This window comes from Mustela erminea, chromosome 11, assembly GCF_009829155.1.
Source record: "Mustela erminea isolate mMusErm1 chromosome 11, mMusErm1.Pri, whole genome shotgun sequence".
Classification (NCBI taxonomy): Eukaryota; Metazoa; Chordata; class Mammalia; order Carnivora; family Mustelidae; genus Mustela; species Mustela erminea.
The window spans coordinates 65,274,703-65,302,283 of record NC_045624.1 but is presented as its reverse complement, the minus strand read 5'-3'; the positions used below and the strand labels follow the sequence as shown (position 1 = coordinate 65,302,283).

Sequence of the window (27,581 nt, the reverse complement as noted above, 5' to 3'; positions counted from 1 at the left end):
TCACCCCTACCTCCATTCCGTCAACACAGCTGATTAGACCCTGGGTTGTCACCTGACCCAAGGGAGTCATTCCATCTGGGTCAATGACCTGTGAGGTCATCTGGTATAAAGAGCTCTGCTCAAACACAAAAGACATTGATGAACTAGCCCAATCAAATTGTCTCTCCTGGAAATGTGAACTAGGGAACATGGAAAGAAATAATTAAGCAGTGGCGAACTAAGTAAGACACCGACTCAGAGAACGGCGGTGCATTCAACTAAGAATCTAGGAGTTCTGTCTGCCGAGGAAGAGATGAGATTAGCCAGTTTTCAAACCCTGAGCTCTAGAATCTCTGAGGTCTGGTTGCATTGTTCTCCCTGAAAGGCCTGGCATGGTAGCTCCAATAGCTGTCTCATTTCCAAGTTCCTCTGTATTCCTATCCCCATGACTACCACTCTTCAGACAGCGTTCTGTCCTTGCGTAAAGTACTTATCAGCAAGAACTCAATTCCATGTTTTTGAAAGCCTTGATAGCAAAAAGAAGGGAAACAACCTTGAAAGTAAGGTCTGATTTCATCTTTGAGGAGACATTGCTTCTTTGTTTTCAGGAAAAGAACTTTAATAGGTCTTTGATTATACAGAAGCAAAGCAAGAACATATTCTGGAAAGGAGGCAAAAGTGAGAGAGAAGGTGGAGCCACAGAACCCTGCCTTATAAATTACACAACTTGTAAAGTATAAAGGGTAAAAAAGTAACAATTTTTTTCAGTTGTTTAGAAAGCTGGATATTTATTTGGATTTCAGTAATTGGCAAAATTCAGTCTTCTTGAAGGCCAAAATACCTCTCCCAATTATGGGCAAACTCAAGAAAGGGCCTCACCTAGAAACTGCAAAAATTTCACATTGTGGATGCTGTCTGCTAAAGTGAGCACCATTATCAACCATGTCTAGATTCAGCTTTCCTGGACAAACAGCAGAGCCATCTCTTCCGCGGCTCCCCAGCTGGCAAGCCCGTGAAGTGAATTCCTAGTGCCTGAACTGCCTCTCTAAGGCTGTTCCCTTGTAGACCAGGAAGACTTTCATCTTCTCTGTGAACCTTACTTCTGCACAAGACAGGGCCACTGGCACTCCTGGGTGACAGAGTGAAGCTGTCTCCTGTGACATGGGGACCTGCTGAGTATGGAGGAGAGAGTCATCCTCCAGAAGTGGACTCTGAAAGTACTCAGCTAGTGAAATACTGAAAGATTCGAGGATTCATGCATCTGCACTGTAATTTTCTTCTATTACAGGATGATAAGGGATGCGGAAAGCGGCCTGGCAGATTGGGGGCTGACAGCTGACTGAGGACACAAGTAATAGTCACACGAGAACTGAGAAACACAGCACTCTTGAGGGATTGTTGAGTGCCTGAGCAGGGTCTCCTGAGAATGTCCTCTATCTCTAGAAAAAATAGGAAAGGACTTGGAACATGATTATTTGATTGTTACAGTGAAGCATAACCACTGTATTCTGGAAGTGAGTGGGACACCCAGGTTTCATTAATTTCAAAAAACCTCATTAGCATAGTAAGTAATTACCATCACTTGTCACCTACAGAAACAAAGGAAGAACTTTAGGTGTAAATAAATGCATGTATATATAAAGGGTTCTAGGTACTTTTGCCATAATCATCTTTGCCATAGACATCTTTGCTGTAAACATTTTTGCTAAAACCTTGTTCACTGCACAGCTAATTGGCTATAGGTAATTTGCCATAAAAGATAAAAAATAACTGGTTGACAGTTTGATTTACCTCTCCATTGATGCAGTACTCCCATTTTTGTATTATATAAATCTTAGCCCTCATGATGGTCTGTAAAGAGAGCAGAGTTTTGAACCCACATTTCCTACAAACTTTGGAATGTCTATCAATGGGCATATGACAAGATGCCAAGAAGAGTGGCACAGAAGGCTTTCACAACACAATACAAAGCACACATCCTATATTTGTAAACTGATACCTCTTTTAATGAAGGAAGAGATTTTAGAAAAAAAAAAAAGTGAGATGCTGAGTGAGGAGGCAAATCAATAAACAAACCAATAAGAAAAATATGTGTAAAATACTATGAATAAAAGACTGAAGATAAGTGCTTAGGTACAAATCCACAAAATAAAATCAGACATTTGTGCAGTATTGCCATGAATCTACACTATACACTTTGAATGTATTCAAATATCTTGTTTCATGATGAAATCTTATTATTCATTTTCATGTTTCATTATGTCTTATTAATGAATATCCTTTTAAGTAATATATATAAAGATTAATGTTTATGGTAAAGATGTCTACTGCCAAGATGCTTAGAGCAAACATGCCTAGAACCTTGTATATATACATTTTCATTATGCCCCTCTTTTATTTTTCATGATTTTATCTTTTATGGCAAAATTGCCTTGTGGTCAGTTAGTTATGTGGTGAAAATGTTTGTGGCTAAAATGCCTGTAGCAGAGATGATGTCTATGGGTGAACATATCAGACACATAAATAAAGATTAAGTATCTGCATAAAATTTTTTTAATACTGTTTTATTATTTTTTTAAGATTTTATTTAGTTGTCAGAGAGAGACAGAGCACATACAAGCAGGCAGAGTGGCAGGCTGAGCAGAAAGAGAAGCAGGCTCCCCACTGAGCAAGGAGCCCTATGGGGGACTCGATCCCAGGACCCCAGGATCATGACTTGAGCCAAAGGCAGCGGCTTAACCCACTGAGCCACTCAGGTGTCCCTTTATTATTGCTTTAAATAAGCATCAGACAACTGATTCAAGCAGAACAAAATAATTAAGAAAGTCAGTTAATTCAATGGTTCTTTGAAGTTCTTTCCAATTTCCTGGTTGGCTACTCTTAGCATGCTGGCTTTAACATTAGTTGGCACCCTTCGTGCTCCCAATAAGGCTGAGGCACTTACAAGAGTCACATCCAGACGTGATAACATCCAGAGAAGTACAGAAGTGATCTTTTTCTGAGTATCCTTCTCAGGAGCAAGGACACTTTTCCCAGAAGACTCCCAGCTACCTGACTTCCTTTTACCTCTCACAAACCTGAATGTGGTTACCTATATACATTCTAGAACTAGAATGTATAGATGTCTAGATGTCTAGAACTAGATGTAGTGACAGAGAGGATGGAATAATCAAGATTGTCTTAGACCTATGGGTTCTCCAACTTGTACTTAGACCAGCGTCACCTGGAGGCTCTTACTAAAGTACCTAAAACACAGGTTGCTGAATCCTATTCCCCCAGTTTCTGGTTCAATAGGTGTAAGGTGGGGCTCAATAATTTGCATTTCTAACAAGTTCCTAGGTAATGCTAATGCAGCTGGTTGAGTATCCGCAGCTGGAGAACAGGGGTAGTCAGAGCAGTCACCAAAAATGTCTGCTGTAAGATGTAACTTTATCAGGAGAGGACTGTTCTGGAATGGCATATTTCTATGAATTTTCTTTTTGAAATTTAAAGTTTCTGTAAGTTGTGCATGTGACAAACAATACTGATTGTGGTATACCGCAAGCCAAAATATGGAAGTAGAATACAAGCTAATGGCCCAGGGCAGAAAATGTGGTTTGAGTAAATGTCACCCATTGTCACAAACATCCACCCATCCTGCCCTACACACTGTGCTACTCCACACCCCTTCCTTTGCATATTTCTATTCTCTGTTTCAAGGCCGAGGCAGTTTCAACCGCCTACCTGCTGAAGTGGTATTGACCTCAGCCTTGTCTCTTGGCAGAGGAGACAATACGAGTGTAAGAAACAGCTCATTGTTTGGAGGAAACTAAGCCAAGCAGCTTGATGTTTTTGCAGCATAAAATATGAGGCTGGAAGTGGTGTAAGGTAAGGCCCTAGATTTGGACAAAAGCAAAACCACAGAGGGCTTTGTGGGATGTTGAGGAGCTTGAACTCAATCCTGTGGCCTTAGCAGCCACTGTGCAGAGACATGATGTGGTTAGAATTTGGTTTCATTTAGATCACACTGGTTGTGTGGAAGGCAGGCTTGAAACAGAGAGGCCCTCAGAGACTGGTAGTCCAGACAAGTGTCACAAGGCCTGAAGGAGAGCTGAGATAGTAGGCTTACAGAAGATAGAGATCTGGGAAATATTCAGGAGGTCAAAATCTACAAATCTGATGATCTGTTAGGTGTAGAAGGTACAAGAAAGTAAGGTATCCAGGTATTTCTGAAGTTTTTACTTTCAGTGAGAATAAAGAAGTGAGCTGTCATGGGTGTGGGGATGGGTGGTAAGACAGGGACATAGGGAGATGAGATCAGTTTTCGATGCCCTGTATTTAAAGTGCTGGTCCCTCTGTGCATGAAAGTCAGGCATATTTGGGTAGGTTTGAGGCAGAGGCTACACTAGCAATAAGGAGAGATTTTAGAGTCAACCACAGTTAAATCAGGAACATGAATAGGTCACCCAGGAAAAGCATGAAAGTTACAAAGGCTTTTAGCTAAGGATGGGGCCCTGGGAAAGTCCAATATTAATATGGCAGGCAAAGGAGGAGGTGGCAGTCAAAGACAGCAAAGATTGGAAGAAGACTAAGGTATAGATTATCAGGTTCAAGGTCACAGAGTTTGAAGCAGGAGGGAGTGGTCAATGTCATAAGTATTGTACAGAAGAAGTTCCTTAAGATAAAGCTTGGGGGGTGGGGGGAACAACTTGACAGAATTTGGACTTTGGGAAGGCATATACATTCCAGGGGAGTATCTGGGCATCTGAGTTGAACTGTAAGAGGTAAGTGGAGACTCTTTTTTTTTTTTTTTTTAAGTTTTGATGAGAAGGGCATGGAAAGCAAGCAAGTAGTACTCACTGAGGTAGAGGGCAAGGTTACGAGCTCAGAGTGAGAGTAAAGGATTAAGTTGAGAGGGGTTATGAAGGTTTGGGATTAGTCAGGAGAGGTAGCTGTTCTTTGGGTGTTCTCAGAGGGTTGACCCTGTCTGCACCTGAGGTTCTTTCATTTTGCAGAGCTTTTGCAACCACAAATTCAGCAAATGATATATTTTTAAAGGGGCATGCCAATAGATGTCAGGAAATATCTTTGAAAAATTCCTAAAGGAATAGATAGGTATACATGGCAGAATGTATTTTGTAAGAACGGCCACAGCAGTATTTCCAAGCCCACATGGGAGGGACTTTGTAACTAACTGCCTTAATGAATAGAATGCAGAAAGGATGCTGTGTGACTTCCAAGGCAAAAGGCAATGCAGCTTTCAACTTGTTCTTTATGTGAAGATGCTACCATGCTGTGAGGAAGCCCAAATTGCCCACATGTCTAGTGGCTGATGCTGGTTGTTGGCTAGGTTCTAAGGGCAAGCATCCCCCCAAAAAAGGAGCCAGTCTGAAGCTGTATTGTCCTTTGCTTTGGAAGTCACAAGGGTCATTTCTGTGCCCTGTCTGAATTCCTGACCTACAGAATCTGTGAGCATGATAAATGGCCGTTCCATGCTACTAAGTTTTGGAGTAATTTACTCAGCCATAGTAACTGAAACAGCATCCAAATATCCATTCAAGTGAACATGAATATTAGGGAGAAACAAGATATGTCTGTATCCCAGATACAGTCACAAGACATATTGGAGGTTACTATTCTGATCCCTCTTGAATGCAAGACAATATTTTTACACACTTCCCAGACTTCAGCTTAAATGTACCCTAAATGTCTATTCTAAGCCATAACTTTATTGCTAAAGTGGCCTTTATTTAAAATACGTTGTGAACTCTGAAGGTTTTGTTTTTTGTTTCTGTTTTTATTTTGCTATTTTTGTATTCATGGTAATTGGTATTTTATTCCATCTAAGTAGCTTTCCAGTGTGCTAGTCTACTTTCAAAAATAATTTATTGAGCCTCTATACTACCTTTTCCTATCCTTAGGCATTAACTTAGACATACCAATACAGGTCTTATTTTTAAAACAAGCCTTACTAATATGTCAAAATAACAGAGCTGAAATATTTTTCAGATCATTAAAGAGCAAAATAATTAAAATCATCTTAGCAATTTCCAAGAAATGGCTAAGCAACATCTGAGAAAGCACATATACATAAAACTGTATTTTAAAACACTGACCATGGTTTCTACTTAATTTCTATTTTAATATTTTGGAGCTTACATGCAGAAAATTGAGATAATCATGTTTTAATTTTGGGTACATTATTTTCTACTTTAGACTGAGTATACTGTCAGTTAAAGGAAAATACACAAGGTATTTTTTTATACCACTGACTAAATACTAAGTATATCAGCATAATTTCTCTTCCTTTACAATGACCTTGACTTTCCCAGAAACCTCCTACCTCCATAATCACCCATTAAATAGCAAACTCTCTGATTACAGCTTCTTACCGTTGGGACTCACTTTCTCAGGAATCCCCAATGTCATAGCCAGAGCTTCATTCTCATTGATCCTTCAGATCCACTGATCTCCTGCCTCATTTTCCTCCTCATATTATACGAGCATCATCTCTTTGGCTCCTATCACAGCATTTCTTGTTTCTACTCGTGTCATAACTGCCTAGAAAACTCTAGAATGGATGAATCGAATCACCCACTTTCTCATGTCTGTGCCTGCAGTAACTTGCATGCTGCTGAGGAAAAGTCACCCATGGACTGACTGCAGTTATCCTATAACTGCATGAGTGCCAATATTAGAATCTTATTACGGTGCCTGTGTGTGAATTAAAAGAAGCAGTCCCTTCCTCAAAACACTTCTCTGTTGGGAAGTATTCTGGTTCTGTAAGAATAAGATACTTTATTGCTCTCTGCCACTAACCTGTCATAAAACATATACAAATCTATGCTTATGATGTGAACAGCACCCCTCTTAGGTATGTCAAGCTTGTGCAATACACAACCGGCACAGCTGTACACACTGGCTCTAATGACTACCTCCAACTAGGGCCTCAAGCCACTAAATGTTCCTTTAGTCAAATATGTCATGCTTTGTCCTACTTTCTTAAACCCAACTCTCCCCTCCCCCCACACTTTATTCTCAGGGGATGGCTATTTCTGATCCTTCAAGGAAAAAACTGTAGCCATTGTATGAGAATTCCCTAATTTTCCTACCACCAGATCCACAATCTTTCCACTATTTCTTCATTGCCTGCTCCCCTCACTCTCCTGTTCTTTCCTCTTCCTACTAAAGACTTCTCTCTTTGTGTGGGCTCTGTATTTCAATCCTTCTAGTCGTCTACACAAGGACCCACTAGCACCATGACAGCCCTTTCTCTCTGTTAACTTTGTACTCTGCCTCCCTCCCGTTTCCCACCTGCAGTCAAACATGCTTTAGTGTCCCCTATCAGGAAAAATCAGGCTTAGGCTTCTGTCCTCCATGTACTCTACTTGCCATCCAAGCTTCTCAAAGAGATGTTCCCACATCCATAAACCCTTTTCCTAATGTCTCCCCATTTTTCTTTCCACATATGCACATTTATTCAATAATTCTGTAAAGTGGTTTTGTCTAATGCTAAATCCAGAAAGACCTTTTATTCGTATTCATACTTTACATAACAGTAGGGAAATTCAGAGTGGACAGATTCTTCCTTTGAAATAACTTCATTTTTTTTTCTTGGTTGCCATGACACCAAATAATCTTGCTTTCTCTTCATTTCATTGGTTTCTCCCATACCTAACCCTTAAATGCTGAAATTCTGGTCCTTTTTGTCTTTGTATTCCAAACCCTCTCCTAGGGGATTACATCTTTTCTCATGCATTATCAGTCACAGATACCAACAAATCCTAAACATAAATATCTTATCTAGTCCTCTTTGTGGAGCTCCAAAATGAAATATACAAACCCACTTGGAAGTATCTCATACTCAACTCCTACTTAATGTACTCGAAGAATGAGTTAGTGTTCTTACGCTCCAATTTGCCTTTTATCCTGTCTTCCATGGCTCAGTAAATGCTACCTCTCTCTCCACTATGCCAGATACCTGGGGTCCATCCTCAACTCTTCTTTCTCTCCCCATTGGCAAGCCTTCACCATTTCCATACATGTTAACCCCAAAGCAGATCTCAGGTGCCTCAACCTTCCTTCACTCTGATTATTGCTACTCTTGTCCAAGCCACCATCATTAGTCACCTTAATGCTACGTTAATATTTTCTCACAATCCATGCTTGTCCTCCACTCCCCTCCTCACCCACTTCTTAGTACACATCCAAAAATATGACAGAATAACCACTTAAAAACACAAATCTGATAATTTCACTCCTTTTCTTAATAGCTTCTCAGGATACCTGGACCTAAATTCTAAGACCTTTACCCATTCTACAAAGTCCTCCATGACCTGGCTCTTGCCCTTCGCTGACTCTGCTCCCATAAGCTGGGTCTCTTTCCTCCCAGCCCTTTCCCACCCCAGGACTTTCACATATTCTTTAATTTCCATACAGAGCTCACCCTTGAAACTTGGCTGTCACCATTGCATCCTCAAGCTCTAAGCTAAAATCAGTGACCAAACGCAGAACTTTGCTTTTCCTGTCTAAACGAGGTTCCAGTCACACACTTCCAGAGTGTAATAATTTTCTTTTGAGTTATGTTTTCCTCAGTATGAAATACTTATTGTATGTCTATCTCCATCTCCCTATTAGTTCCCTGAGGGCAGAGATCATGCCTGTTCTGCTGAGCACTGTATCCCTGGTGCTGTGCATAGTAGGGGCATGAAACATTTGTTAAGTGAGTGAATGCGAACACTTAATGGCACCTGTGAACTTAGTACTACTCTTCTTCTTCCATTATTTCAATGGGTTGAAAGCTATATTAATGGGAGTAGCTAGTTTAAGGTAGCTAGCTTGTCCAATTTATATAAAATAGCACCTATAAAGAGATGGTCAGATAGTCAGGAAATGCCTTGGGGAATGCTACATGTTGGTATCTACACACTTATATCTATCACTTACATTCATATAGGATTTGTTTTCCTTAAATTGCTGTCTCCCATTAAGCTCTGTGCCCTCAAGTTTGCCTAACAACGTGTGTGCTCAATGGGAGGAAACTGACACATGTTTGGAGAATGAGTTACACCAAGCTGAGGATGGAAACTGCCAAAGCACCAGAAGCAGAGCACAGAGAAACCCCAGGATTGTTTTGGAAAAATGAAGAAAATGCAGGAAACAGGCCAAATGCCATGGGATACAGAGGTGCTGACTGGTGAGGAGAGTTGCTGGATTAAAACATCTACTACAAACATAGCTCCCTGTTTCCAACTGTGGTATAATCATGTAAAGACAGGCAGGAAAAATGCTGGAAGCAGCTACATTGCTGATTCTCAGGGTGCATGTGTGTTCTCACACTCCCACGCTTGTGCACCCTCATTCTCTAGCGCACATGCTCTCTCTCTCTCTCATACACACACTTCTCCAAAACCTGGTACTGCCTCTAGGTGTCCCATGTAAAGGTAGTCATCACGATTCTTTTTTAACTTGTTCTCTTTCCACCAAATAAGCAGAGCCTTAGAATCCAGAAGTAACTCCAAGCTTCTTTCCTGCTATTTCTCAGGCAGAAATCCTGACTGGTAAATGCAGTCAGTCTCATAACCAGCTCTCAACCAAGTCATGCTCTGGCTGAAAGGGGCATTCCATCTGCAGTCAGCCAGGAAAGTGTCTGTGCCAGTTCTATCCGGTTCTCCAACGAGACCATGTGTGAATCACATTCTGGGAGCCTCTACTTTGCTCCTTATGATGTCGCTGTCATGGCACAGGAACTATGACTTATAAAATGAAAGATGAAAAAAAGTGGAACACTCTGAGTGTGAGTAGTTATTATTAGAGATTATTCCCTCCTTGGCATTGTGAATTTTAATTTGAATAGATATAAATTTAGTTTAAAGTGGCAAGTTCACCCAACTTAGGTGGGACTTCATGTCCCCTTCTGAAGTTCTAAAGGGACAGGAATCTAAGGAAATTCCATACATGGACCATAGTATTCATTTGAATACCGAGCAACCAAGCAGTCTCTCTTAAAGGTGTATGTATTATCCACCCAACCAAACTGTAAAATTGAGGAGGGAACTATTTTATGTATCTGTTTTATTTTCCATGGTATCCAACACAGTAGGCACATTCAATAACTGGTCACTGAAGCCACTGAGGGAAGTTCAAAGAATGGAAAAGAAGCCTGGAGTTTCTGTGGACAGTCGATTTATCTTTGAAGTGAATGTTCTTTTTGCAAATGTTAACTTTTTGCTCCTAAATCAAAGTGAAATGGTAAAAAACAAAAACAAACAAACAAAAAAAACCCACAAAAGAAAAAAAACAAAACCCACAAATACTGCCATAGAGAAGGCACTTAGGAATTCACATCTCCTTTTTAAAAATCCAATTCTCTCCTTGATCAACATTCCCATTAACTTTCCAAGCTTCTGTCCCTCACAGAAGGGTCAATCTGCCTCTCTGGGAACCTCTTTCTTTCTTTTTTTTTTTAAAGATTTTATTTATTTGACAGAGAGAGATCACAAGTAGGCAGAGGCAGGCAGAGAGAGTGGGGAGCAGGCTCCCTGCTGAGCATAGAGCCCAAGTCGGGGCTCGATCCCAGGACTCTTGGATCATGACCTAAGCCAAAGGCAGAGGCTTTAGCCCACCGAGCCACCCAGGTGCCCCTGGGAACCTCTTTCAAGAAGACTCAGGGAAGCCGGAATCCAGACCCGTGCTTTAAGGAAAAACTCTGCCTTTACAGAAGGTACAACATAAGATGCAAAAAGGACAAGGCAGATCTTTCTTATTCAATTCACAGGAAGACGAAGAGGAGCAACAATGTTGTTTTTGAAAACAAGTGCTTTTGAAAACAAGAATCGTTCTCTAGGTGACAAGGGATTCTCAATTAATGCACAAACAGGCATATAAAAATGCTTGACAGAACAAACATAAAAGAAACAAGATTTCTGACTGAAGCTGAGGGGAAAAAATAATAAAAGGTACCAAAGGGAGTCACAAAGCATGGTCTTAAAGTTGCTCAAAAGGTATATGAAGTCTCTACCTACAGGAAGCTTGCACAGTTCATTAGTAAGTTAGAAACAACAGTCAGGTAAGGTTGATAGCATACTTCCCTCTTTGGTTAAAAGCAAAAGTCTTCCCAGATCCCTTCACCAGATGCAACTGTCATGTGGACAGATATACACATCTGAAGAGGACACAAGATCATCTACTGGCTCCTGCATCTAAAACATCCAAATGAGTCTACCTCCTACTGCTATAAAATCTATAGAAAACAGAGGATGTTTTCAGCTCCTTAGGACTCTCCCCACATTAATAGTTATATCTTTAGTATCTCTACTGCCAAACAGTGCTGCAACCTGTTCTGATGATAACATGGTCCAGTTAAACTGGAGTGTGGGCCAGCACTGGATGGATAAAGTGGGCAAGGTCACAGGGAACATGGTTAACAGATAAGCACAGTAGATCTCTGAGCAGAGATGCAGCATGACAAGACCATCAAGACCATTAGAGAAGGTACTATTTCGTATGTGTCTGTATATGGTGGTTGGAGGGGGAAGGAGAAGACTATGAAAGGGGCAAGAAAGACGGGGTGTTATATCTGTTAGAGGTCTTTGATTAAAGCCCCAGGTGATAAAAATCCAAGACTGGTGTTGCTGCATGAGACTCAAGAGGAAGGGACCAGGACAAGGAGTATTCTGAAGGAAGTCTCAGTGGGCTATATGATGGCTGACTGGATAAAGGGGTGAAGATAAGGAATGTGTCAGGTTTGAGTCTGGAGTCTTGAGACTGGTAGGGCCATCAACAAAGCCAGGTAAATTGTAAGAACAAAAGGCTTATCTGAGGAGGAGACTGAACATGGGGAGAGGACAGTATCATGTCAAGCGGATTGCAGATTGTGAAAGACCAGTGTTTCCTATGGGGTCTCATTAGCTTAAGTCAAAAACTAGGCTTAGCGGATGAGATCCAGTGACTGATACCGAGAACATAGTTGTACCTGTGACAATGTATTAGGTCACTTACCGAGTTTGAGGATAGTGAAAGACAGAGGATCTGATGACGATTTTTGAGGGATGCCTTCTAGTCAGCTTGAGAAAGAAAAGGAGCCTGTTGGTGAAATGAAAGGACGGAGAAAGGAAATTTTCCAGAAGAAGCAGATTAGTGAATAGCTGAGAAATCACTTCCTCCCTACTCCCAGGACTTTGGGAATAGCTCATGGCACTGGTGTTATCATATACATGTCTGCCTCTCTTCCAGCATGGAGGGAAACATTAAAGGCAAAATGTAGTCTGCCTCACTACCTGGCTGGGGGTTTGCAAGGGGATTGCCTCTCAAGCCTGTCTTGGCTCCAAACAGGATCAGCTGCATCCAAGTAGAGCAGTGCAGCTGATGACGGAGGGCATAATTTAGCTCCCCAGGATCTCCTTGGGCTCTTGGGTATGGAGAGGAAGAAATCCAGAAGATTTCACCTGACGTGCAGAAAGAAGTAGAAGGTGGCTGAGGGTGCAGGTGGTGAACTTGATAGGGAGGGGCCCTGGCTTGAAGGCCAAACTGGAGTCTAAAGTAGTCTGAGTTGCCGTTAGGGTGATTTGTCAAGGAAAGGTGGCTGAAGCTCCTAGAACATTACCAGAGCCAAGGAAGAGACCAGGCCTTATCTTAGCCATAGGCTTCAGGGACATACCATGCAAGCACAGACTAGCCATATTGCAGCAAAGACAAGGAAAAGAGCCAGGGGATTTAGGGTGGTTTCAAGAATACCATCCTCCCTGCCCAATTCTAGGATGTAGTCAGCCCAATGCCCTCCTGGGGAGAAATAGGATGGAATTGTGAAAGAGCATTCCAAAGAGACTAAAACTAGTGCTAGTAGGAAGACACATTTGGAGTAGATTCAGTATTTAAACTGAAACAAGGGAGAATATTTACCCTCCTTTAACTGATAAATCTTTAAGTCCCCACCATCCATTCTCATAAAGAAAACACTTCTGGTCTAGAAAATAAGGACTTATGTATGTAGAGGTGACCTGAGTACATTTACAACCCCTTCCCATCTGGTCCATGTTCTGTGTGGCAATAAGAAAGTTATTTAACCTCTTCAAGCTTCAAAATCCTCATCTGTCAAGAGGGGATAATGATATCTATCCTTTGAAGAATTTTAATGAGCTTATTTATGTAAAATGCTGGCACAAGAGAAATATTTAGTAATGTGTTTATTAATTCTGTTATCATTTCTACTATTACATTCAGCTTCAAAGTCTTATTTGTCTTACTCAAGAATGGCTGACATTTGTCAAGAAATGCCAAAGTACTATATTCTTGGCATTCTTCATTTATGATTTCACAGACTCTCATCTATCCCCACAAGAAGAGAAATGTCATTCTGCAACAAATGAGCAGTACTGTTTTCATATCTGTGACTCTTCCTCAACCTTGGTACTCACTACAGAAAGTACGTCAAAGCCAGGACATTATTTCTTTTGAATAATGTTAGCCATAACAAGCCACAGTACAATGACGGCAGTTTTGCAGGACCTGGTGGTAAAGCCTTCTCAGTCTTAGACTGATCTAGTCCTAAGTGGATGGACCAGTGACAGGCGGTAGACAAACCACAGGAACCAGGAAGGATGCGGGGGTAGGGGGGTGGGATTTATTTGTAATGCTGCGGTCATTTTTAACATGCGTATTAGGATATATGCATGTTAGTGCCAGATTGCCTGGAAAATTCCCTGTGTTGAACATGTATAAATTAATTCTCAGAATTGTTTGCTGTGCACCCACAAAGCAGCATGATCATGAGGAATCAGTTCTAGATAATAACTAACCTGAGGCTCCATTCTAGCTTTTTCAAGTTATCTGAGTCAGTGTGGAGTACACTAAGGAGGGTTTAGTGGAAATAGGAAAAATGATTTAATTAGCAAGATTAATACAGATTGTTAATAAGCAAAGTAAGTATATTTGAGTGTCTGTGGTATACAAATCTCCAGGTTCTAGGGTTTAAGAAAACATATATGGTGCTTACCAAAAAGCACAATAATGCTTAATATAGTAGGACCCCTGGGAGAATCAAGTGGCTTCATTTAACTGGCTTTTCCATATAATTCAAGTCTACTCTATTTTTTAAAACTTAAAAAATGAGATATCTTTGTCCATTAAACATCTGTCCTTTTGAATGTCTATCTCGTTAGAGAAAAATTGCTTTTTGATGGATTAGTCATCATTGTAAGCATCAGCTATGCCACCGTGGTGCTCTGAGAAAGTACGTCTTAAGATTGGTCAGGGGATTCCCCAGCAAGGGAATCACCCCTGGAGCTCGCTGAAAATGAGATGCCTAGGGTCCACCCCAGGCCTCCTAAAACAGGATCATCAGGTGGAATCCAAGATTCTCCATGTCCAGCTCGCTTCTTAGGCAATTCTCATTCTCAACACAGACCATAGAGCCCTAATTCAAGGTTGGTTGTATGTGTGTCTTTCAGGGAAAACATCACGAAGGTGTGCTCTCTATTTGTCCCTATTTCCTGAAGGGCCTCTGTCTATTCCTTTCTTCTCAGGAGTCAAAGTCTTTGCATAGTGTCCTGGCTTTAAACCTACAAGCCAATATGCATAGGACCCTTGGAGAGAGTGCTGGCCTTTGTGATGTCTACTTTCCATCCATGAGCCTTATACCATTTGTTCACACATGGGGCTCTGAGCTTGAAGTACATTGCTGCGGGACTTCGGTACCTGATCCCAAGGAACCCACGCTGAACACCAGCCATTCCCACCTCAAAAGGGCAGTCGGAGAGCAAGGTAGAAGAAAAGTGCAAAATGCTGAATGTAGAAATGGGACTAGATGTTCAGAAGACAGATTGATGAACTGGCCTAGAGAGAAGAAAGAAAAAAATACCAGTACTCTTGAAGAGTACAAGTAAAATGGGCCTTTGAGGTCAGAGAAAATGCGAACAGAAGGTGTGGAATGTCCTGGAAGATTGTGGCTGGGTCTCTTCCACCACAAAAAAAACATTTTCTCCCACAGCAACTTCACTACACAAGGGATCCATTTATTGGATTAGGTAGATCTTGGGGCAGAAATGGTAGGAGGAGCATTGAGTTTGGATTCAGAGGACTCAGGTTCAAATCCTGATTCATGTATGTGGCTGTGAGCAAGTCAGTCAGACTTTGCCTTTTCAGTCTTAGCTGTGAAACAGGACGAAGAATTCATGCCCTCGCTGACTGCTGTGTAGCTTTAACCAAGTGATGAATATGAAACAGCTTTTTAAACTGAAGAGCATTTTACAAATATTTAATCAGAAATATTCTGCATTGTGTACATATTTAAGTAGCTGCTACATCTATCTATATGGCAGAATGCTAAGAAAAACCCTCGGCTGGGAAAAAATTCAAATATGTTAATTATCTCATATAAATAAACTGATCATATTGTTCAGCATAGAACTTAAATATCTGCTGTGCTTTTGTACTAGAAAAAGATATCTTTAAAATGAGCAGTATTTTGACTTTTGCACAACTCATGTTTAACATTCTATGAAAATACATTCTTCATTTCTCAAAGGATGGGTGAAAAAGTTGATCAAATCTTCATTTTGTTTTCAAAATCCTCTTTCCTAACATCAATTTCTTAATGTCTGTTTTCCTTACATGATCTATTTGCTGAAACTGCAGGATGGTGGGAGAAATGGGGACATAACAGAAGAGAGAGGCAAGTAGGTCAACACTGAAAACAAGAGGTTTGCCCCAAACCTAAAATACACTAAAGATAGGAAAGAGGGAGGCTAACTTTGGAAACCATTGTCTGGCTCACATCACTACTTTTAGCTATTGCTTTTTAAAGTGGAAAGATGTGCAAAAATTAAAAAAAAAAAAAGGCCAAGCTAGTTCTTTCAGCAAAGAATTAAAATTAAAAGCAGACGGAGACTCAGATAATAAGTACCAATAAAAGCTTGAGCTGACATAGCTTCAGTTTACAAATCATTGGCTTTTCCTGGCAGGGCTTGGGGAAGGAGGGTAAGGAAGCTTTGCCTACACTGGATGAGGAAGATATGGAAATCTTTAAAGATGCTTCCAACTTGTTAAAACACTGATTTATGGTGACCATGATAAAATCTTGGTGGAACCCGAGTACAGTCTCCAGTCTCTGGGAGTCGTGGTAGCTACGAAGCCCTTATGCCTTCCCAGTCATATTTGATTTTGACAGGTACACTCGGTTAAGGGGCCCCCAATCCATAACGTGTGCACAGAAAGATGCGTGGTTTAGAATCGGCATGTATTTCAGTTTCTTTTGAAACTTGAGCATTAGGAGGCCTTGGTAAGAGCATTAAAAATAAACTAGTAAAAAATAAAAATGAGGAAGCTAAAGCGGATAGAGATCAATTTAGGACAAGGGATATTACTTCTCCAGAAGTTTTAATGACAAAATTGGTGCTCACAGGCACATAAGTATGCTTTGTTTTTATTTGTAAAACCTGGAAGGTGACCTATAAAAAGGAACTAATGAAACTGCTAGATTTAGAGAAAAGGGTTGAGAGAGATACCGTGGTGCCAGCAAGATGTTGTCTGAGTATATTCAGTATGCGTGAAAGTTAGACGTGGACAGTGAACACAGGACACATCATTCAAGCCAGCAGAAAACCGCCAAGTTGAGAGACCAAATACCAGCCTATACGATGCTCCAACCCAACTCCAAGGACCTAATGTGGAGTCCAAACTCTGCAGACTGTTCCTTCTGAAAGAGCTCCCAGCTCCCCCTTTCTTTTTTGGGAGAGGATTTTTCTCTACATTCTCACTGATGCATATCAGAGAACTTTTTCCTTCTGGGATGCAGTTGAGAAGAGATGGGAAAAGCTATCTGTTGACTTTCTCACCTTTGCCCCAAACCCTTCAGGATAGGCATAACTCTGCTCTTAGAACAGTAAAGGCTTTCAAAAGAAACATTCTTCTCTTTCTCAATTTTGGTGGGTTTCCCTCAGGCATTTGCCTTTGATCCTTCTTCTCTTCAGTGACGTTACCACCTCACATGGCTCTTCCTTGAAGATGGTTCTTGAAAATGACTTCATCCTCCAAACTCCTCATTCAGCTGCTCATGTGACATCACTTTTGAAACCTGGTTTCTCATCTGTTTTCATTAACTTAAGAGTTTTCTATCCGTATTTTCCCTTCTATCAAATCTTACTTATTCTCACTCAAATATGATTAATTTTCATTATTTTTATACATGTAATTGGAAAGATAATACATGCATAGGACACAAGCTTTAAAAGCACACAAAGGGCATACAGTACAACGCCAACCTCATTCTCATCCCCCGCCTCCCATCCCCCAACCTAGTCCCCTGCCAAAGAAGCAATCACTATTCCCAGGTTCTCGTGTATCTTTTTCCCCTTAAGATAAAAAAAAGTGAAAGGGAACAAGGCCCTAAATGTAATAAATTTTACTCTGTTAGCTTCTTTTCAGCTTCCCTGTCTATTTGATAAATTTATTTATTTCCCATGCTTTAATCTATGGGCTTTTCATATGGCCCTTCTTCCCTCTATGTGGGTTATTTTCCAAATCTCTCAGCCTGAACCTCTCTCAGAACATGAACTAATACCCATGAACTATGTTTGCTTATAAGAATGCGGAGTCCTACCTCTGAAGGCCTGGGGGAGAAGGGGTCCCTATTTAAAAGAACAAAGCAGGAAAAAAAAACCCATCCCTCAATTTGTTTATGTAATTAATCTATCTTGAGAAGTATCCCTTATTCCAACGTCAGCAGTCACCAGAAGAACCACAGTAAGGAATCAGCATCTAAATGACAATGGTTGTCTCAGGATCACAGCTGGGGAGTGAATTTAAATAGATGGATGGACAGATAGACGGGTAGTTGGATAGAAAGAGCCAATCAACTGTGAAGTGTTACCAAGCCCTAAAATCATATTTCATTTGATGGGAACAACAGAAGCCTGATTAATGCATGTGGGAATCTCATGTCAAAGTTAAACCAATGGCCTTTCAAGGGCCTGCTTCTTCTTAGGACTCCCTGAGTCCATGTGAAATTGGCCAATGTAAGATTTTAGGACTCCCATATATGAATTTCATTCATCCTGTGTAATGATTAAGTGTGGGATAACTGTTGAATATGAAACAGAATTTTTTCCCTTGGGATATTTCTATTATACCTGGGATTGTCCTGAAAATGTTATGCTAGAAGGGGAAGCACATACACATTAAAGTTGCTTTTTGTTGAAGGTTTTCTGTTCACTAAAAATTCACTAAAGGAGGCAAAGTGAAGTCACTGTGAGACACGAGAGATGAAACTGGTGGAAAAACTGCACGCTTTAGTGAAGAGAGCTACCATGGACCAGGTCATACACTGGATAACATGTGGGCCTCCGTGGCTAATCACCCTCTGAGATTACTATTATGTCAGTTTTCTGAAGATCAAGTTTAATCATGTCGTCTTTTTTTTTTTTCTTTAACTTCAGGACTGTGAATGGAAATACTAGTTTTCTATGAACTCATTCTTGTGATAGTTCAAACACTAAGTACAGATCGGCTTAGGACTTGGATGCAAGAAGATTCTTGAGTTTTACTGAGCGACAGGAGAACCTGTAAAACCCTAACAGTCTTTGACTCCATCACGTAGTCAGTATTACTTGGATAAATTTTGTTAGAAACACTTTGTTGGGGGCGGGTTTCTCAAAAAATAACCCAATAATTTAAAAAGTACCACTCAAAACCTTTCAATATCCCCTGGTGACAAAACAACACAGAACACATGTTTTTCCCAAAGCAATTGTGATTTAGTAGTTTTCTTTCTGAAATACTAATTCTCCATAGCCGATTAAAAAATCCAGTCTGATGTAAAAGTGACAATTCAGACAATCATCAAATCATTTTGCCACCCCCCCACCCCGGCACTGAAAGTTCTGGTTATAAAGAAGAGCGTATCTGAAGGAAATTATTTTTAACTCTAATAAAAGTAACTTACAGTACTGTAAAGTTATTAGCATTCAGGAGATAGCTGATATATTGCCTCTGTTTGAAATTAAATAAAATCGCACTCTATTTTGTGTACCTAAGTAAAACCACCATTTTATAAAATAAGAATAATAGCATAGTGGAATGGATCCCTAAAGCATAAACATTCAAAACCAAAGTGCTCAGCTAACCCATGAGGGCACAACTGTCTTTTCATACTCAATTCTTGAAGATGGTAAGACTTGCAACCAGTTTGCCAAGACGGAATAAGAGGACTAGCTGAAAGAGGATATTTGAGCTGTTAACCAAAAGGAAGAGGGTAATCTGGAGGGGTAGACAGATAGGGCAGACTTGGAGACAGAAATTAGAGAGACAGTAACTAGTATATCATACTACTTGAATACAGTATTTTCCATTTAAGCATAATCTAAAATGACACCTTCTTTAGAAGCTACCAAAAGGAGACAGAGGCAGATGGAACAGTCTGTGGTCGGGCTAGGGGGAGGGAGGGAGGGTGTGTCATGGGCCCCAGCCACTCCTCTGACCCTGCAGCCAAAAGCACAACATGGTGAAACATGGAAATAATGAATCCATCTAAGACATTCTAGCTGCGAACGCACTGAGAAGGCCTTGTTATAAAATGGGCTCATTATATGCCGGCAATTTTGATCTGGAACCTCCTGGTTCCACTCAGTAAATTCTTATGTTTTGTATATTATCATCCACGAAATTCTAGAAACCAGGTTTGCATATGTCATCCAATACATATAAGTCTTAGGAAGAAAAGCCAGACAATTTGGCAAAAGGAAAACTATCTTGGATGGGATCAGTTCACACTTCGGTAACACACTTTTGTCCAGAGTCTACTCTGAAACTTGAGAGTTAAGTAAGCTTTTCCCTCAAACAACTGGAGAAGTGCCATATGCAAAGATTTGATACCTCTCTCAAGAAAGAAATAGTTCTTTCCACTCCCCCATGGAAAAATCCATTTTAAACCAAAACATTTGCTTTTATGGTATTATGCAGGTTTTTTTTTTAATAGAGCAATATTTACTATTCTAACAGAAATTAGATAATATAAATTACGAATTAGTATGTGTACACAATATCTTCCAGGATGATAAAATCAGATGACTGCTTACTTCCATAGCATAAGTGTTGTTTTTATTCAATGGCAGCATTAAATATCATTCGGTAATACAAACATTTATAAGATGCCTATTATGTTTGTTCATTATGGATTCGGGGTTCAAAGGAAGGTCTTACAGTTATTTGCACACACCATGTTCATAAGTAGCACATGCACACTAGCCAAGCGATGGAAGTACCCTAAATGTGTCTGTTGGTGAATGAATAAATAAAATGTGGTGGTATAAGCATACAGTATTATTAAATATTTAAATAATTATTAAATTATTATTCCTTAAAATTATTATGATCATTCCTTGAAAAGGAAGGACATCCTGCCCTATGAGGCAACATGGATGAACCTTGAAGACATTATGCTAAGTGAAGACATTATGTAGTCACAAAAAGACATATACTGCATGATTCCACATATATTAGGTTGCTAAAGTAGTCAAATTCATAAAAACAGAGAGTAGAAAAATAGTTACCAGAGGCTGAGTAGAGGGAAATGGGGAGTGGATGCTTAATGGGTACACAGTTTCGGTTTTGCAAGATGAAAAAGTTTAGGAGATCTGTTGTACAACAATGTGCATATACTTAATACTACTAAACTGGCTACTTTAAAATGGCTAGATGGCAAATTTTATGGTATATGTTTTATCATAATGAAACATTTTTAAATTCTTAAAACTTCCTCACTTTAGCACACACTAGAAATGCCTATAAATCAGAGGCCAGCAAACTCTTTTCTGTAAAGGGGCAAAAAGTAAATATCATGGCTTTGCAGATCAGTCTCTGTTGTAATTACACAACTCTCCACGATATCATGGAGACAGACAGAGATAATATATAAGTGAATGCATGTGGTCATGTTACAATAAAACGTCACTTACCAAAAGAGGTGGCTGGCCCATGTGCATTAGGTTTCTAACCCTTGCAAAAGTATTATCTAAATAAAAGATAATTAGAGGGGGGCGCCTGGGTGGCTCAGTGGGTTAAGCCACTGCCTTCGGCTCAGGTCATGATCTCAGGGTCCTGGGATCGAGTCCCACATCGGCCTCTCTGCTCAGCGGGAAGCCTGCCTCTCCATCTACTTGTGATCTCTCTCTGTCAAATAAATAAATAAAATCTTAAAAAAAAAAAAAAAAGATAATTAGGGGACACCTGGGTGGCTCAGTGGATTAAGCCTCTGCTTTCGTCTTGGGTCATGATCTCAGGGTCCTGGAATGGAGACCCGCATCGGGCGCTCTGCTCAGCGGGGAGCCTTCTCCCCCTCCCCCTTCTGCCTGCCTCTCTGCCTACTTCTGATCTGTCAAATAAATGAAATCTAAAAAAAAAAAACAAAAAACAAAACAAAACAAAAACAACAACAACAAAAAACAATAATTAGAATCATTTTGTAAAAATATCACTCTCCTATACCCAAGAATTATGAGTGAAGTATTCTTTTCCAGAGTCAGATTACATCAAGAACAACAGGATCAAGCAGACTCAACAAGACCAGTACTTAGCTGCAGGAGGAGGAAAACCCTACAATGACAAAGGACAGGTTAGCTGTGTTCCAGTGTCTACTCTTCTCTACAGATAAGCTTAAGAATTCCAGAGTTTAACAATTTAGAGAAAGAATAATGTTACAACTGGAAAAGAGGTTGGTGACCAGCTAGTACCTATTTCTCCTTTAGTGAATGAGAAAATTACCATAGGCTCACTAGACCTATCCCAGCTGTCACAGCGGGTGTAGGTAGGGCTGGGGACAGAGCATAGAACCACCCCAACCCTGAAGTCATGCTCCTTTCTGTTTCCAAACAGGAGCAGTAGCCTGCTGGTCACCAGGTCTGCAAGTTATCTGTTTCAAGCCTGCTCTTCCAAATGGTCTTGGCTTAAACCTGAAACTAACTTTTACCATTCACTGAGTTCAAGGGGGAAATCAATAAAGACACATAGACCCCCAAAATCCTCATCTCATGAAATTAAAAAATGAAAGCAAGGATATAATCATTTGTTCCCTTCCCACGTGTGCCATATGAGAATGGCATATCTTTCCTATAGCATTTAGGTAAAGAAACAGCCACCCAGCGGGAAGGTTAACAACTTGATTTGATCTTCTTGGAGACCACAAAAAAATAGGCTCCCTAGTTAAATGACCAAAACGAACAACAAGCACACCCAAAAAAAAACAGGAAATGAAGATGGAGGGTCATGAAACAGATAGGTTCAAGAGTATGTTAGCTTTACAAAAGGAATTTTTACTCATCAAAGAACTCAAGCCAGTGTGTAGGATTTCAGCCCTAGAAGAGACAGAAAAGATAATGGGTCAAACGCCCTCCCCTTTTATGTATGAATTAAAGCAGAGCCCTGGAGTCAAGGCACTGATTAAACAGGCTCATAGGGTTGGTCTATTGTGTGGACCCAAACCTGAAATTCTCCACGCTCACTCATCACAACTTACTGGGGGGTCGCAGCCCTGCCCTTGGCACTGAACTGAAGCAGAACACCCGTGCAAGCCAGAAAGCTGGATGGATAGCTCAGGCAAAAAAGGAAAGGCTTTTAACACAGAATGAGGAGATGGCTGAGCAGTGATATTCCTGCATTACTTGGCGTCTCCAGCTCCCATGGGACCTGCCCTCAATTGCTAAAAGAGCTCGACCTCTGACAAAGACCAATGATTTCAGCAGTAATTAATGATACTGTCAAATTAATTAACCCAAGTCTTTGTCCACAGGAAAAAAAAAAAAAAGCCTCTAACATCAATACTGCTGTTTACTAGTCCTTGACCAAGCTCTATAGACCCAAACCTTCAGTGGGACACAGGAACACCCCTGGCTGATGACCCAAATAAGGCCCCACATATTAAGCCCCCACCATTTATTAAGAAACCATCTCACACTAACATATTCCTTGCTAACAGGACTTAGAGTGAATTAGCAGCTCTCCAAAATCCAAAACTATTTTAAATAGACACAAGCCCAAGAATACCAGTGTGTATCATTCCTACAATACCTTTTGTAGGAATATCATTCCTACAATACCTATTGTTTCCTACAATATCTTTTAGATACCCTTTTGAATTATGGTGATGAAACCCTAGACAAATGCTGTAGGATTTGATTAAGCCATTTAATAAATGGCCCTCATTAAAACGCTGGTTCCCTTGTCCTTGTCTATGAGGACTGCGACTCATAACAAATACCCACGTATACATTTCCATATTATCTCTTTAGAGGATTCAGAACTATTTTCTTACACCTAACGCAGCTTTTATTCCATTTAGAATAATTACCTTCCATCCCATTTCTGACTTTCAAGAAAAACAAGACATTTAATTGACCACAGGAGGACTCTCTCAAGGGCATCAGGCTGCAAAAGCTCTTCTGTGAGCTCACAACTTAAGCTGATGTAATCTGCTACAAGAAGCTGACTTCTATTTTTAAATCATACGCTTTTACTCTGCCTTCAAAGGGCACGTATATCACACGTTGTAACTGCTCGTAAAATACTTCATGGTGTCGTCTCCTGTCCATTTCCCTCCTAGGGTGAATCACGCTGTCAGGAGGGGGCTTCCAACCGCTCCTACGCCATCCAGCTCTGCGCATTGAAATTCATCTATTTCCTATTATTTGGTCTTTCAGAGAATAGCTACATATGGCCACACTCTCCCGGTGTCTTGTTTATCACGGTAATTTTGACAAGGAACAGATGACTAGTAGGGTCCTTCTAGAAGGCTGGGATCAAGCTTTTCCACCTCTTTGTATTTCCATCACCAAATATAGGCACTTAATAAATGCTTATTAGTGTTGCTGCTGAGAGATCTGTCATCAGGCCCATGTGCTTCAAAGGGTGCCAGAATGAAAACAGATTATTTGCTTTGTTTAATTTTAAGTTTTTCATTCATCATTTTGGTCATGCTCACTGTGTGTTATTTAAAAAGTTTTTAGCCCTTTGAAAACATGATGAGAAAAGCAATGGTTGGAAGGGAAAGTACACTTGATCTTGATATTCTGTTCATTTCTAAGAAGAATGAAGAGCTGTGTAATTAAATGGTGCGATTACGGAACGTGGGAGAGGGCAGAACAGAACCAGAACCCTTCCCTGGTCTGCTTGCCCCTTCGATCAGGGGCACCCATGTCTCCCCAATGTCTTCCCAACAGCTTGGGTCCTCCCAGTCCCTTCTCCACCTTACATTCTGGGTGAGCGCGTGAGAGCAGAAAGGTGATGATGCTCCCTCCCGCCTCAACACCCTCCATTCCCCTAACCCCCACCCAGAGATGCCTCTTCTAGTCTGGCCCTGTGTACCTGTCCAGCTGCCATAGTAGGGGCCCCCCCATTCCCACACCTGCTCTGCTTTTGTACTCTGGTTGTCCTTCCAGGTGCCCTGTTTGCTTTCATCTAAGGCCACTGCCTAAGTGTCCCCCTCAGCCCGGAACTCTGCTCTGCTGTGTGTTCTTCCTCCACCCAAGTCCTTCCCGCTCATCTTCTCCTGTCTTGTTTAGACGTGACTTCCTCAAGGAAGCCCCTCCTAGGTGCTCCTGTGACACCATGTGTCACCTCAGACAACCATCCATCCTACCGCATCACATTTACTTGCTCCATCCCCAACTGACGACACAGGACAGGAAGGCAGGGATCATGCCTGCTTATTTGCTACTGTATCTTTGTGCATGGGCCCGGCAGGCAGTGGGGCTTCCATATCGTTTGTTGGGAGGATGAATAAATGAATGAATGCATACTTAAGACTGCAACCATGGGATCATATCTGTGAGGATGAATTAGAATTCTATCTCCTCAGAAAGTGTGAGCCCAAAGAACTGAATTTATAGCAAAATACTACTTTAGTTCCGGCTTCATCAGCTGAACCATGAAGGTGGCAGCTGGCTCTGCAGAGACTGAGATTCTCGCTCCCACAGTGACTCCTAAGGGGCCACCCACAGCCGGACCCCTCTCCCAGAGGACACAGAAATTCCTTCTGGTAACATGTTTCTGAGAGATGAATGGAGACTCTGTTCAAAATGGAATCCTGCTGGGACAAAACACTCAAGCTTGCTCACAGTTAAATTTCATGTTATAAACTCCAAGCAAACAGCAAACTCCACAATTGAAATTCATTCTCAAGAAAGCAGCAAGTCACAAACTGATAACGCTCTTTCTTAACTGTAAAACCCTAGGTCAATTCCAAAACGTCACAAGGTGAGTTGTGTGGGGCCAGAATGCCCTATTGTTGGAGAAACAGTGGGTCTGGGACCTCAGACTGCATGGCTGGAATCGGAGCACGCTCTACGAATGCTAACCTGGGCCAGGTGCTAGTCTGACCCTGGGGTACGAAAGTGAAGAGATGAATCTGGTCCCTGTCCTCAGCGACAGTCCCGCCTAATATAGAGGACGATGGAGCCCTGAATATAGACTTCTTAAAAACAAATTCTTTCCCTAAATTCAAAGTACACCATGTTCAGCTATTAAATTAAATCCAGCACACAAGGGATTGTAGAGTAAGGCATCTCTCAGCTACTTCTGCATGAAAGGATTCCTTTAAACCATATTTTCCAAAATCAACAGATTGATGACACTTAAGAGTGGGTAGTATTTCAACATTCAAACCAAATGACGAAGGGCTTGGTTTTTATTCATCGTTATACAGCTAGTAACCATGCTCCAAAATAAAACCAAATCAACACAATTCTACGTGATATTGTCCAGCCTTCCAGAATAATCGTATTTTCAAATTTTTTAAAGAGTTATTTCTTTTAGAGAGTGAGTGAGCATAAACAGGGCAGGGGGAGTGGAAGAGGGAGAGAATCTTCAAGCAGACTCCCCGCTGAGTGCAGAACCCAATGTCAACCTGGGGCTCCATCTCATGGTCCATGATATCATGACCTGAACCAAAACTCAGTCGGTGGCTTAACTGACTGCCAACCAGGTGCCTGTATTTTTATTTTTATTTTTTTATTTTATTTTTTTTTTTTAAAGATTTTATTTATTTATTCGACAGAGAGAGAGATCACAAGTAGGCAGAGAGAGAGAGGAGGAAGCAGGCTCCCTGCTGAGCAGAGAGCCCAATGTGGGACTCGATCCCAGGACCCCGAGATCATGACCTGAGCCGAAGGCAGCGGCTCAACCCACTGAGCCACCCAGGCACCCTGTATTTTTATTTTTATTACATGGTACATAAAAGGTGCTCAAATAAATGTTTGTTAAGTGAATAAATCAAAGGACTGGTATTACAAGGAAAATGTCAATTTTAGGTCAGTCTTTTTCTCTTAAGGAAAAAATCATGCATATTTTCTAGGATTCTAACCTTCATTTCCTTGTCTGACCTTGGGTTAGTTAACATAGGTATCATTTTCTCCACCTATAAAATTAAATCTGTGATTAAAGGAGATAGTAGATATAAAATGATGGGCACTATTCTCTGCAGATAAGGTTTTTTATTTTGTTTTAACTTCTCTACTCCGTCCTCCTCTAACCCACAAATAAAGTGTCAAAGATAAACCAAATTACTGGCCTGATTAGAAAGTCAGGAAATTTCTAATGAAGCCTGGGCCTTAATTTTCTCTTTTATAAAATGAGTGAGCTTTACTGTTCAGTTCAGATTTCTCATGAATTCAGAAATCTGCCTTGCCAAGAAGTTAGATGCTGCTACCACATTAAGGTTATTTATAATTAGAAATAAAATAAACTGATTTCATAGAGAGGGACTCCAAATTACAAATGAAGTTAAGATTTGGCTTTTAAAAGTATTTGTATCAATCTAATAGTACATCAGGAATTGGTGACCCAGTTCTCAAGCAACAGAAGGTCCTTCCTTCCCCCCATCCCACACGCTTCATCTATCAGTAGTAGCGTTTCCTATTCACAATTCCACATGATGTACCTACAAAGAAATCCAGGGATTTTAAGCAACATCACTAATTACAAATGGGTCATTTGAAATAAGTAAGATAATTGACATAATATTATGTCAAACCTGACATTTGCTTGCTTTTTTTTCTTCTTTCACACCCTGAAATACATCCAAATCAACCAAACAAAGAACTACCAAGATTGTATACAACAGTCTCTGCATTTTCATAAATACTCAGTGTATGACTGCCACCTAGTGGTGTGATGTATCCATGTATGGCCAAGTAGCCAAAGGCTGAATAGATACAGGATAATTAAAATACCAAGGAAACATTGTTCCTCCGCTGCTCACCAGTTGCTTCAAGGAAATTTAAGAGCATATCACCTTCTCAGCTAACTATTCTCTTCAGACAAATTTCTGAAGAGGTCTGTTGCAGATGGAACATTAGTTAATCCCACAACCAAACCCTGCCACTTCTCAACCCACTTCACAAAACAAAGGAGTATTATTCTATTAATTTTAAAATTCATTAGCAATTAAAAAAGATTTCTCCAATAGCATGTCCTCACTTTGCAGTTTCATTTGATCTAATCTTGATTTTTAGTTATGCATGGAAAAGCATTTTGAAGTGACAACGTTCCAAAAATTGTACATTATATGAAAATCCGACTTCAATTAGAACCAGTTACTAAATCCCAGCAATTTCCAGCTGTCTCTTTTATCTTACCCTTAG

The 27,581-nt window shown here is 40.6% G+C and overlaps 1 protein-coding gene and 1 long non-coding RNA gene across 20 annotated transcripts in view; one reads left to right on the top strand and one right to left on the bottom strand.

The window, feature by feature from the left end:
* Positions 1-27,581, bottom strand: part of ICA1 (islet cell autoantigen 1) — a 141,111-nt gene that overhangs the window by 76,437 nt on the left and 37,093 nt on the right. The gene's annotated exons all lie outside the window — the stretch shown is intronic.
* The window catches only part of LOC116568677, a 29,522-nt gene continuing 5,657 nt past the window's right edge, over positions 3,717-27,581 (top strand). The window contains exons 1-4 of one of the 3 annotated variants that reach the window (XR_004276725.1): positions 3,717-3,846; positions 8,950-9,154; positions 21,468-21,562; positions 21,823-22,026. This is a non-coding gene — a long non-coding RNA (uncharacterized LOC116568677). Of the gene's footprint in view, positions 3,847-8,918; positions 9,155-21,467; positions 21,563-21,822; positions 22,027-27,581 lie in introns of those variants that run through there. The other 2 variants (XR_004276724.1, XR_004276726.1) reach the window with 2 other exon arrangements.